Source organism: Marmota monax, unplaced genomic scaffold (genome assembly GCF_021218885.2).
Source record: "Marmota monax isolate L192 unplaced genomic scaffold, Marmota_monax_Labrador192_F-V1.1 WCK01_AAM20220418_F8-fsc00002, whole genome shotgun sequence".
Taxonomy (NCBI): domain Eukaryota; kingdom Metazoa; phylum Chordata; class Mammalia; order Rodentia; family Sciuridae; genus Marmota; species Marmota monax.
The window spans coordinates 714,797-723,934 of NW_026693571.1; the positions used below are offsets into that span (position 1 = coordinate 714,797).

At 34.0% G+C, this 9,138-nt stretch overlaps 1 pseudogene; it reads right to left on the bottom strand.

Moving 5' to 3' along the window:
- Positions 1 to 7,948: 7,948 nt before the first annotated feature.
- LOC124102674 (histone-binding protein RBBP4-like) lies at positions 7,949 to 8,930 on the bottom strand (annotated as a pseudogene).
- Between the last annotated feature and the right edge of the window lie 208 nt (positions 8,931 to 9,138).

Genomic DNA, 9,138 nt, shown 5'->3' on the forward strand with positions numbered 1-9,138 from the left:
AAGATAATGAACTACTATCAAGTGAGGTTTATCCCAGGGATGCAGGTTTGGATCAACATATGGAAATCAATAAAGGTAATTTATCACATCAATAGACTTATTAAAGGGCTGGGATGTGGCTCAAGTGGTATCGCGCTCGCCTGGCATGCATGTGACCCAGGTTCGATGCTCAGCACCACATACAAACAAAGATGTTGGGTCTGCCGAAAACTAAAAAATAAATATTAAAAAAATAGACTTATTAAAGAAAAAATATCATATTAATATCTCAATAGATGCAGAAAAAAAAAACATTTGTCAAAATGCAGAATCCTTCATGTTCAAAATACTAGGAAAACTAGGGATAATAGAAACATACTTCAACATTGTAAAAGCTATATATGCCAAAGCCAAGGCCAATGTCATTCTAAAGGCAGGAAAAAATTTAAAGTATTCCCTCTAAGAACTAGAACAAGACAAGGATACACTCTTTTACCAGTTTTATTCAATATCATCCTTGAAACTCTAGCAAGAGCAACTAGACTAATGAAAGAAATTAAGGGATATGGATAGAAAAAGAAAAATTCAAACTATCACTACTTGCCAGTGACATAATTTTATATTAGAAGACCTAAAAAAATCCATCAGCAAACTTTGAGAACTAATAAATGAATTCAGCAAACTAGCAGAATATAAAATTAACACCCATAAATCAAATGTGTTCCTACACATAAGGGATGAATTCACTGAAAGTGAAATTAGGAAAACTACACCATTCACAATAGCCCCCCAAAATAAAATATTTGGGAATCAACTAACAAAACAGATGAAAGACCTCTACAGTGAAAACTAAAGAACACTAAAGAAATTGAAGAAGACTTTAGAAGATGGAAAGATCTCTCATTCTATTGGATAGGTAGTATTAACATTGTCAAAATGGCCATACTACCAAAAGCATTATACAGATTTAATGCAATTTCTATTAAAATATCAAGGATATTCTTCATAGAACTAGAAAAATTAATCATAAAATATGTTTGGAAAAATAAGAGACCCAGAATAGTCAATACAATCCTTAGCAAGAAGAGTGAAGCAGGAAGCATCACAATAGCAGCCCTTAATTATACCACAGAGCTATAGTAACAAAAACAGCCTGGTATTGGCACCAAATATATAGTCCAGATATATAGTCCAATGGTAGAGAATAAAAGACACAGAGACAAACCCATATAAATACAGTTTTCTCACATACATCAGAAAAAAAAAAAAAACAGCCTCTTCAACAAATGGTGCTGGAAAAACTGGACATCTATATGTAGCAAAATGAAATTAAGCCCCTGCTTCTCACCCTGCACAAAATCAACTAAAACTAGATCAAGGACTTAGGATCTAGAACAGAGACCCCGTGCCTAATAGAAGAAAAAGTAGGCACAAATCTCCACCATGTCATCTAAAGAAATAACTTCCTTAACAAGACTCCTAAAGCACAAGAATTAAAGTCAAGAATCAGTAAACAGTATGGAATCTAACTAAAAACCTTTTTCTCAAAAAAAGGAAGTAATAAAAAATGTGAATTCATAGCCTACAGAATGGGAGTAAATCTTTGTCACACACCTCAGATGGATATATAAAAAACTCAAAAAGAAAAAAAAAACAAAAAAAAAATAACCAATTAATAAATGAGCTAAGGAACACTTCAGAGGAAAAAAAATACACATACACACACACAATTGGTCAAAAAATACATGAAAAAATGTTCAACATTTCTATCTAGGAATTAGAGAAATAAAATCAAAACTACACTGAGATTTCATTTCAGTGTAGTTTTGATTTTATTCCAGTGAGAATGGCAATTACCCAGCAGCAATAAATGTTGCTGAGGATGTGGGGAAAAGGTATACTCATACAGTGCTTTTGGGACTTCAAATGGATGCCACCACAGAAAGTTGTATAGAAATTCCTCAGAAAACTTGAAATGAAACCACCATTTGACCTAGTCTTCCCACTCTTCAGTTTATAGCCAAAAAACTAAAAATCAGCATACTACAGTGACAGAGCAACATCAATGTTTATAGCGGCTCAATTTACAATAGACAAGCTATGGAACCAACCTAGGTGTCCTTCAAAAGGTAAATAGATAAAGAAAATTATGTACATATATAACATTTTCTTTATCTATCTATCTATCTATCTCTCTATATATATATCTATGTGTATATATATACATATATATATGTGTATGTATATATATATATATATATATGTGTGTGTGTGTGTGTGTGTGTATGTATATATATATATATATATATATATATATATATATATATATATATATATGGAATGTTACTCAGCCTTAAGGAAAAATGAAAGTATGGCATTTTTAGTAAATGGATGGAAATAGAGATTATCATGCTAATTGAAATAAGCCAGTCCCCAAAAAGCAAAGGCCAAATGTTTTCTTTGAGATGTGGATGCCAACCCACAATAAAGGAGGGTGGGGAAGGAAAGAATAAAAGTCCATTGGATTAGACAAAAGGGAATGAAGGGAAGGAAGGGGGCATGGTGATAGAAGGACAGTAGGATGAATTGGACATTATTACCCTCTGTACATATATGATTACATTAGGCATAATTCTACCTCATTTACAATGAGAAGAATAAAAAGTTACACTCCATTTATGCATGATTTGTCAAAATTCATTCTACTGTCATGTACAACTAATTAGAATAACAGAAAAGAAGTGACAACATATATCTAAACAAAACAAAACAAAACCCTTGTACATTAGTGTTCACAGCAGCAGCTTTCATTAGAGTCAAAAATTGGAAAACCTCTGAAGTCCATTTGAATGGGTAAATAAAATGTGGTATATGTATTTAATGAGTTATTTTGCAACAAATGGAATGAAATTCTGACACATGCTACATGAAGAATCTTAGCAAGTTTACTTAGCATAGTGTTCTTGGATTCTTCCAAGAACACTATGCTAAGTAAAAGAAGCCAGACTCAGAAGGTGATATATAATTTAATTTATATGAAATGGTTGAAGAGGCAACTTTATATATAGAGAAAGTAGATTAGTGGTTGCCTGAGGATAAAATGAGGGAAAATATGGATGTGAAGTTTTTAGGGGTGATTAAATGTCCTAAAATTAACTGTGATGGTGGTTGTGCAAATCTGTGATTGTACTGAAACACACTGAGTTGTATTCTTAACTGGGTGAACTGCATGTTATATGTAACTTATATCTCAATAATACTGCTTAAAAGAGGCATAATATGGGCAAAATAATATTTAAGTAAAAAGATTTTTAAAATTTAAAAAAGCAGCTTTTGATTTTGTTGCTTTTCTCTATTGATTTTTGGTTTTCAATGTCATTGATTTCTGATTTCAATTTTTATTATTTCTTTTCTTACTTTGGATTTAATTTTCTTTTCCTCCCTATTTTTCTAAAGTAGAAGCTTGAATGATTGATCTAGATCTTTCTTTGTTTCTAATACAGGCATTCAATATTATAAATTTCTCCTTAAGCACTATTTTTATTTCATCCTAAAATTCTGTGTATGCTACTTATAGATGGAGGTAAATTTTTATATTAATTTAACTGTTTGTATATACTTTGTTTATTTTATTTTTTCTTTGTAGCCCACCACTAATAAAAAAGAAGTATTAATAAAGAAAATAAACATTAGGATTTTATGCAAATTTGTTTAATAGTATTTTTCGGTCTTTAATTGCACAAAAATTACAGTGTTTGGGAAAGAAAATTTGCATCTGTTCATATTTTGTGAATTGTGTTCTCTGATCAAGCTGAAACAAACTATTCTTATAACTAAGTGAGCTGGCCACTTGTTAAAAATATTTAAAAAGGAAGATAATGAATTATTGATCTACTTAAATTTTCTGTACTTGAAAGTCTTTTATTAGTGTACTTTTCCACTGATTGCTTCAAGATGCTGTCTATGAAGTTCTAATTAATTAAAATATATTTTCTGAATCAAGTAAGGACATGACATAAAGAATATTTTTAAAATGATAAAAAAATTCCCAATAGTGTTTAATAATACTTTTACATGATCCCTTGCCAGAGAGAAGTGTATAAAATATAATTTCCCACTTAGAGGGAAAAAAAAAATTGGCATTCACTATGATATTCACTGTCTTATATTAAAGACCATTCTCTTTTTTAAAAGTTTTTTTTTTTAATTTGTTTTAATTAGTTATACATGACAGTAGAAGGCATTTATGCACTTGGATATATCATATGTAAATCGGGTATGATTTCTTATTTTTCTGGTGGTACATACTGTAGAATCTCATTGGTCATGCAATTATATATACATAAAGTAATAATGTTTGTTTCATTCTACTATCCTTTCTATCCCTATATTCACTTCCTTCTCCTTCCCTCCCTTTACTCCCCTATACCTAATCTAAGGTAACTCTATTCTTTTCTAGTGTCCCAGCCCCCCTTTTGTGAAGTAGCATTTACATATTAGAGAACATATTTGGCTTTTGGGTTTGGGGATTGTCTTATTTCACCTAGAATGGTACTCTCTAACTCTGTCCATTTAAGGGCAAATGCCATAATTTAATTCTTCTTGAAACTTAGTAATAATCCATTGAATATATATAACCAGATTTTCTTTATCCATTTATGTATTGAAGGACACCTAGGTTAATTCCATAATGTAGCTATCGTGAATTAAACTGCTTCACACATTGACATGGCTGCCTCACTGTGGTATGTGGATTTTAAGTCCTTTCTAACAAAAAAATCTTTTCAACAAATACTGTGAGGAAAAACTTTGCCTCTCCTCAGAACTGGCACAGTTCTGCATGATAGGGTTTATCTTGCTCTGTTTTAACATTAATTTTTGTCTTGGTTTTTAGGAAGTTAAGAGTGAAATTTGGAGATGAACTACAATCTGATGCAGAATAATGGATCTTCTTTGAATTGTGTCCTAACTTCTAAAACCTGTAAATATGTTAGGTTGTAACTAAGGGAAATTAAAGTGCAGGTAGAATTAAGATTGTAAATCAGCTGTCATTAAATTAGTGAAATGTGTGAAAAAAGTATTGTCACTAGGAAGAGAGAATAAGAAAACCAGAAAGTTGACAATATGAGAAGGACTTTGCCTGGCATTGCTTGTATGAGGGTCAAGGTGGGAGGCCTTGAGCCAAGGAAGGAAGAGCATCTTGAGAAGGTGGAAAAACAAGGAAATAGATTCTTCTCTAGAACGTCCACAATGCCATCACTTTTTTTTTTTATTGCAACTGTTTTATTTCAATGCCATCACTTTTGGATAAGTGGATAATAATGGATACGAAAGCTTGATCTTTGTGCAGTGAGATCTATGCTGAACTTTTAATCTATAGAATTATATGGTAATACATTTATGTTGTTTTGAATCACTAAGTTTGTGGTAATTTGCCACAGCATCACTAGTAAATGAATTAACTATAGACAATACTGGACAATCTCTTACTATATTTACATTTCTCTTTCTCTTTGGTACAGGTTTTACTCAGAATTTACTAAGTTACTTTGTGTATCTTCTAAAAAAGAAAAGATGATAGTATATAGCAAACCAAACAATGCAGTACTCCATTCTCAGATTTTTGTACCCAAGTTTATGATGTGTAAAAATGCAGTTAAGAAAGTAATGTGGTCTGGGGTTGTGGCTCAGTGGTAGAGTGCTTGCCTAGCACATGTGGGGCACTGGGTTCAATCCTAAGCACCACATAAAAATGAAATAAGGGATATTGTGTCCACCTACAACTAAAAACTAAATATTAAAAAAGAAGTAATGTAAAATATTGCTTAATAAACCAAGTGTCTGATTTTTAGATCTTTGAGAGATTTTATTTTATTTTGTTTTTTTATTTTTTAATTTTTTATTGTTGGCTGTTCAAAACATTACATAGATCTTGATACATCATATTTCACACTTTGATTCAAGTGGGTTATGAGCTCCCATTTTTACCCCATATACAGATTGCAGAATTACATCAGTTACACATCCATTGATTTACATATTGCCATACTAGTGTCTGTTGTGTTCTGCTGCCTTTCCTATCCTCTACTATCCCCCCTCCCCTCCCCTCCCCTCCCCTCTTCTCTCTCTGCCCCCTCTACTGACATTCATTTGTCCCCCTTGTATTATTTTTCCCTTTCCCCTCACTTCCTCTTGTATGTACTTTTGTATAACTCTGAGGGTCTCCTTCCATTTCCATGCAATTTCCCTTCTCTCTCCCTTTCCCTCCCACCTCTCATCCCTGTTTAATGTTAATCTTCTTCTAGCGCTCTTCGATCCTACTCTGTTCTTAGTTACTCTCCTTATATCAAAGAAGACATTTGGCATTTGTTTTTTAGGGAATGGCTAGCTTCACTTAGCATAATCTGCTCTAGTGCCATCCATTTCCCTGTAAATTCTATGATTTTGTCATTTTTTAATGCAGAGTAATACTCCATTGTGTATAAATGCCACATTGTTTTCATCCATTCATCTATTGAAGGGCATCTAGGTTGGTTCCACAGTCTTGCTATTGTGAATTGTGCTGCTATTCAAACTATACTACAGAGCAATAGTAACAAAAACAGCATGGTACTGGTACCAAAAGAGGCGGGTGGACCAATGGTGCAGAATAGAGGACACAGAAACCAATCCACAAAACTACAACTACCTTATATTTGATAAAGGGGCTAAAAGCATGCAATGGAGGAAGGATAGCATCTTCAACAAATGGTGCTGGGAAAACTGGAAATCCATATGCAACAAAATGAAACTGAATCCCTTTCTCTCGCCATGCACAAAAGTGAATTCAAAATGGATCAAGGAGCTTGATATCAAATCAGAGACACACCGTCTGATAGAAGAAAAAGTTGGCTATGATCTACATACTGTGGGGTCGGGCTCCAAATTCCTCAATAGGACACCCATAGCACAAAAGTTAATAACTAGAATCAACAAATGGGACTTACTCAAACTAAAAAGATTTTTCTCAGCAAAAGAAACAATAAGAGAGGTAAATAGAGAGCCTACATCCTGGGAACAAATCTTTACTCCTCACACTTCAGATAGAGCCCTAATATTCAGAGTATACAAAGAACTCCAAAAATTAGACAATAAGAGAACAAACAACCCAATCAACAAATGGGCCAAGGACCTGAACAGACACTTCTCAGAGGAGGACATACAATTAATCAACAAGTACATGAAAAAATGCTCACCATTTCTAGCAGTCAGAGAAATGCAAATCAAAACCACCCTAAGATACAATCTCACTCCAGTAAGATTGGCAGCCATTATGAATTCAAACAACAACAAGTGCTGGCGAGGATGTGGGGAAAAGGGTACACTTGTACATTGCTGGTGGGACTGCAAATTGGTGCAGCCAATTTGGAAAGCAGTATGGAGATTTCTTGGAAAGCTGGGAATGGAGCCACCATTTGACCCAGCTATTCCCCTTCTCGGTCTATTCCCTAAAGACCTAAAAAGAGCATGCTACAGGGACACTGCTACATCGATGTTCATAGCAGCACAATTCACGAGAGATTTTAAAAGAAGAAAAATGTTGCTATACTGTTGCTAATCAGAAAAGTCTCTAGGAAAATTTTATTCAAACTATTTTCTGAAAAGGGTGAAGAAAGTGTTGTGATAAAAATACCAACAGGTTGTTTGTTGTGACATTCTGTAGAGAACTTGCTGCACTTTGGCAAAATCAACATCCATATTGTAGAAAAGAAACTGGGAAAGTTTACTATATGATTTATCATCCACTCTCAGCTATCTTTGATATTGAAATAGCTAATGGCATTGTTGGTAGTGCCTATAATAGTGGGCTAGCTGAGCAATGTCTGTGTTTCAAAACCAGTGTTAAATCAATCTCAGAGTTCACAGGGGAGGAAAAAAGGGAGTGTAAAATAATAAGTGCAGGCATATCCAGCACCCTTGTTCTTCAAAATCACATTGTTTCAGGATTTTCATCATTATAGATGTTCTCTGCCATCTGCTACACTTGCATGATATTGTCTTCTGATACACAGCAAATCACCCAAGGTTCATTGGAATTACAGGAAAATCAGGTCTCTTGGCAGTGTGACCACCATGAATAAACAACAGATCTGGTGGGTCATCCTCTTCATCTTCTAGGGTTTGTTTCTCTCCAATTTTACTGAAATTCCAGACATTTCATCTGCCATCAGTGTCACTAGAATCCAAAATAATCTCATTGTGAGGTTACTACTGAACCTGGAATATTTCATCTTTATATGATTCAAACTTATCCCAAATCATAAGTTTCTGATCAGCATCATCAGACCTAAATAGAGATTCATGGAGCAGATGTCAGGAAACTGCTGCATTTCCTGTGTATGATGGTCTTTTCCTTCCTTTGGGATGGCACTGATATTCCATAGACATATGAAGCACTAAGTAAGTTTACACTGAGATTTGGGTTCCAAGAAAGCTAATAGTCATTCTTTTGATGTCTGCGAAGGCACAAGTCAACGTTGCATTCCATGGTGGTTGGTTTGGAAGGATGTTTTAGAATTAAAAACAAGAACACCACCAGATGAATTCTTTTTAAATTCTTCTTCATAGTTGATCTTGATTTCTATTTCAATTTTCCCAACTAAGCCAAACAAACTCCAAATTCTCCTTTCTCACTGTTGTGGTATGATTCATCAAACTCAGCATCATCATTATGGAGCTGTATCTCCATGTGATTTTGTCCATCTGATGTGTGCTTCCCCAGAACAAGTCTTTGACAACTCGAATATTTCCCTTCTGGTCTGGTTACATCCAGAAACCATTGTTAGACTGAGTCACTCCAGAGCATGGATCATTACCAACTCACAAAGAAAAGAGGTGTTATTCTTTCATACTTTGTATCCTTAATTGATCATAAGGATTGGGTCCTCTAAGGCTGCTGGCTTGTTTGCCATCATGGCCTGGCCCACCAGTGATTGGTATCCCAGAGTTGAGCGTTTCGGAGAGACAGAGAGCTCTGGTGTGTCTTTCTTAACTAAAATTCTCTTAGCGTAAAATTTCTCTGTTGGAGAATATATGCCTTCCATTGCTTTATTAAATTATAATCAAACAAGTAGAACTTGTACATATTTAAGGTGCCTGACTTGATGTTTGAGATTTTTC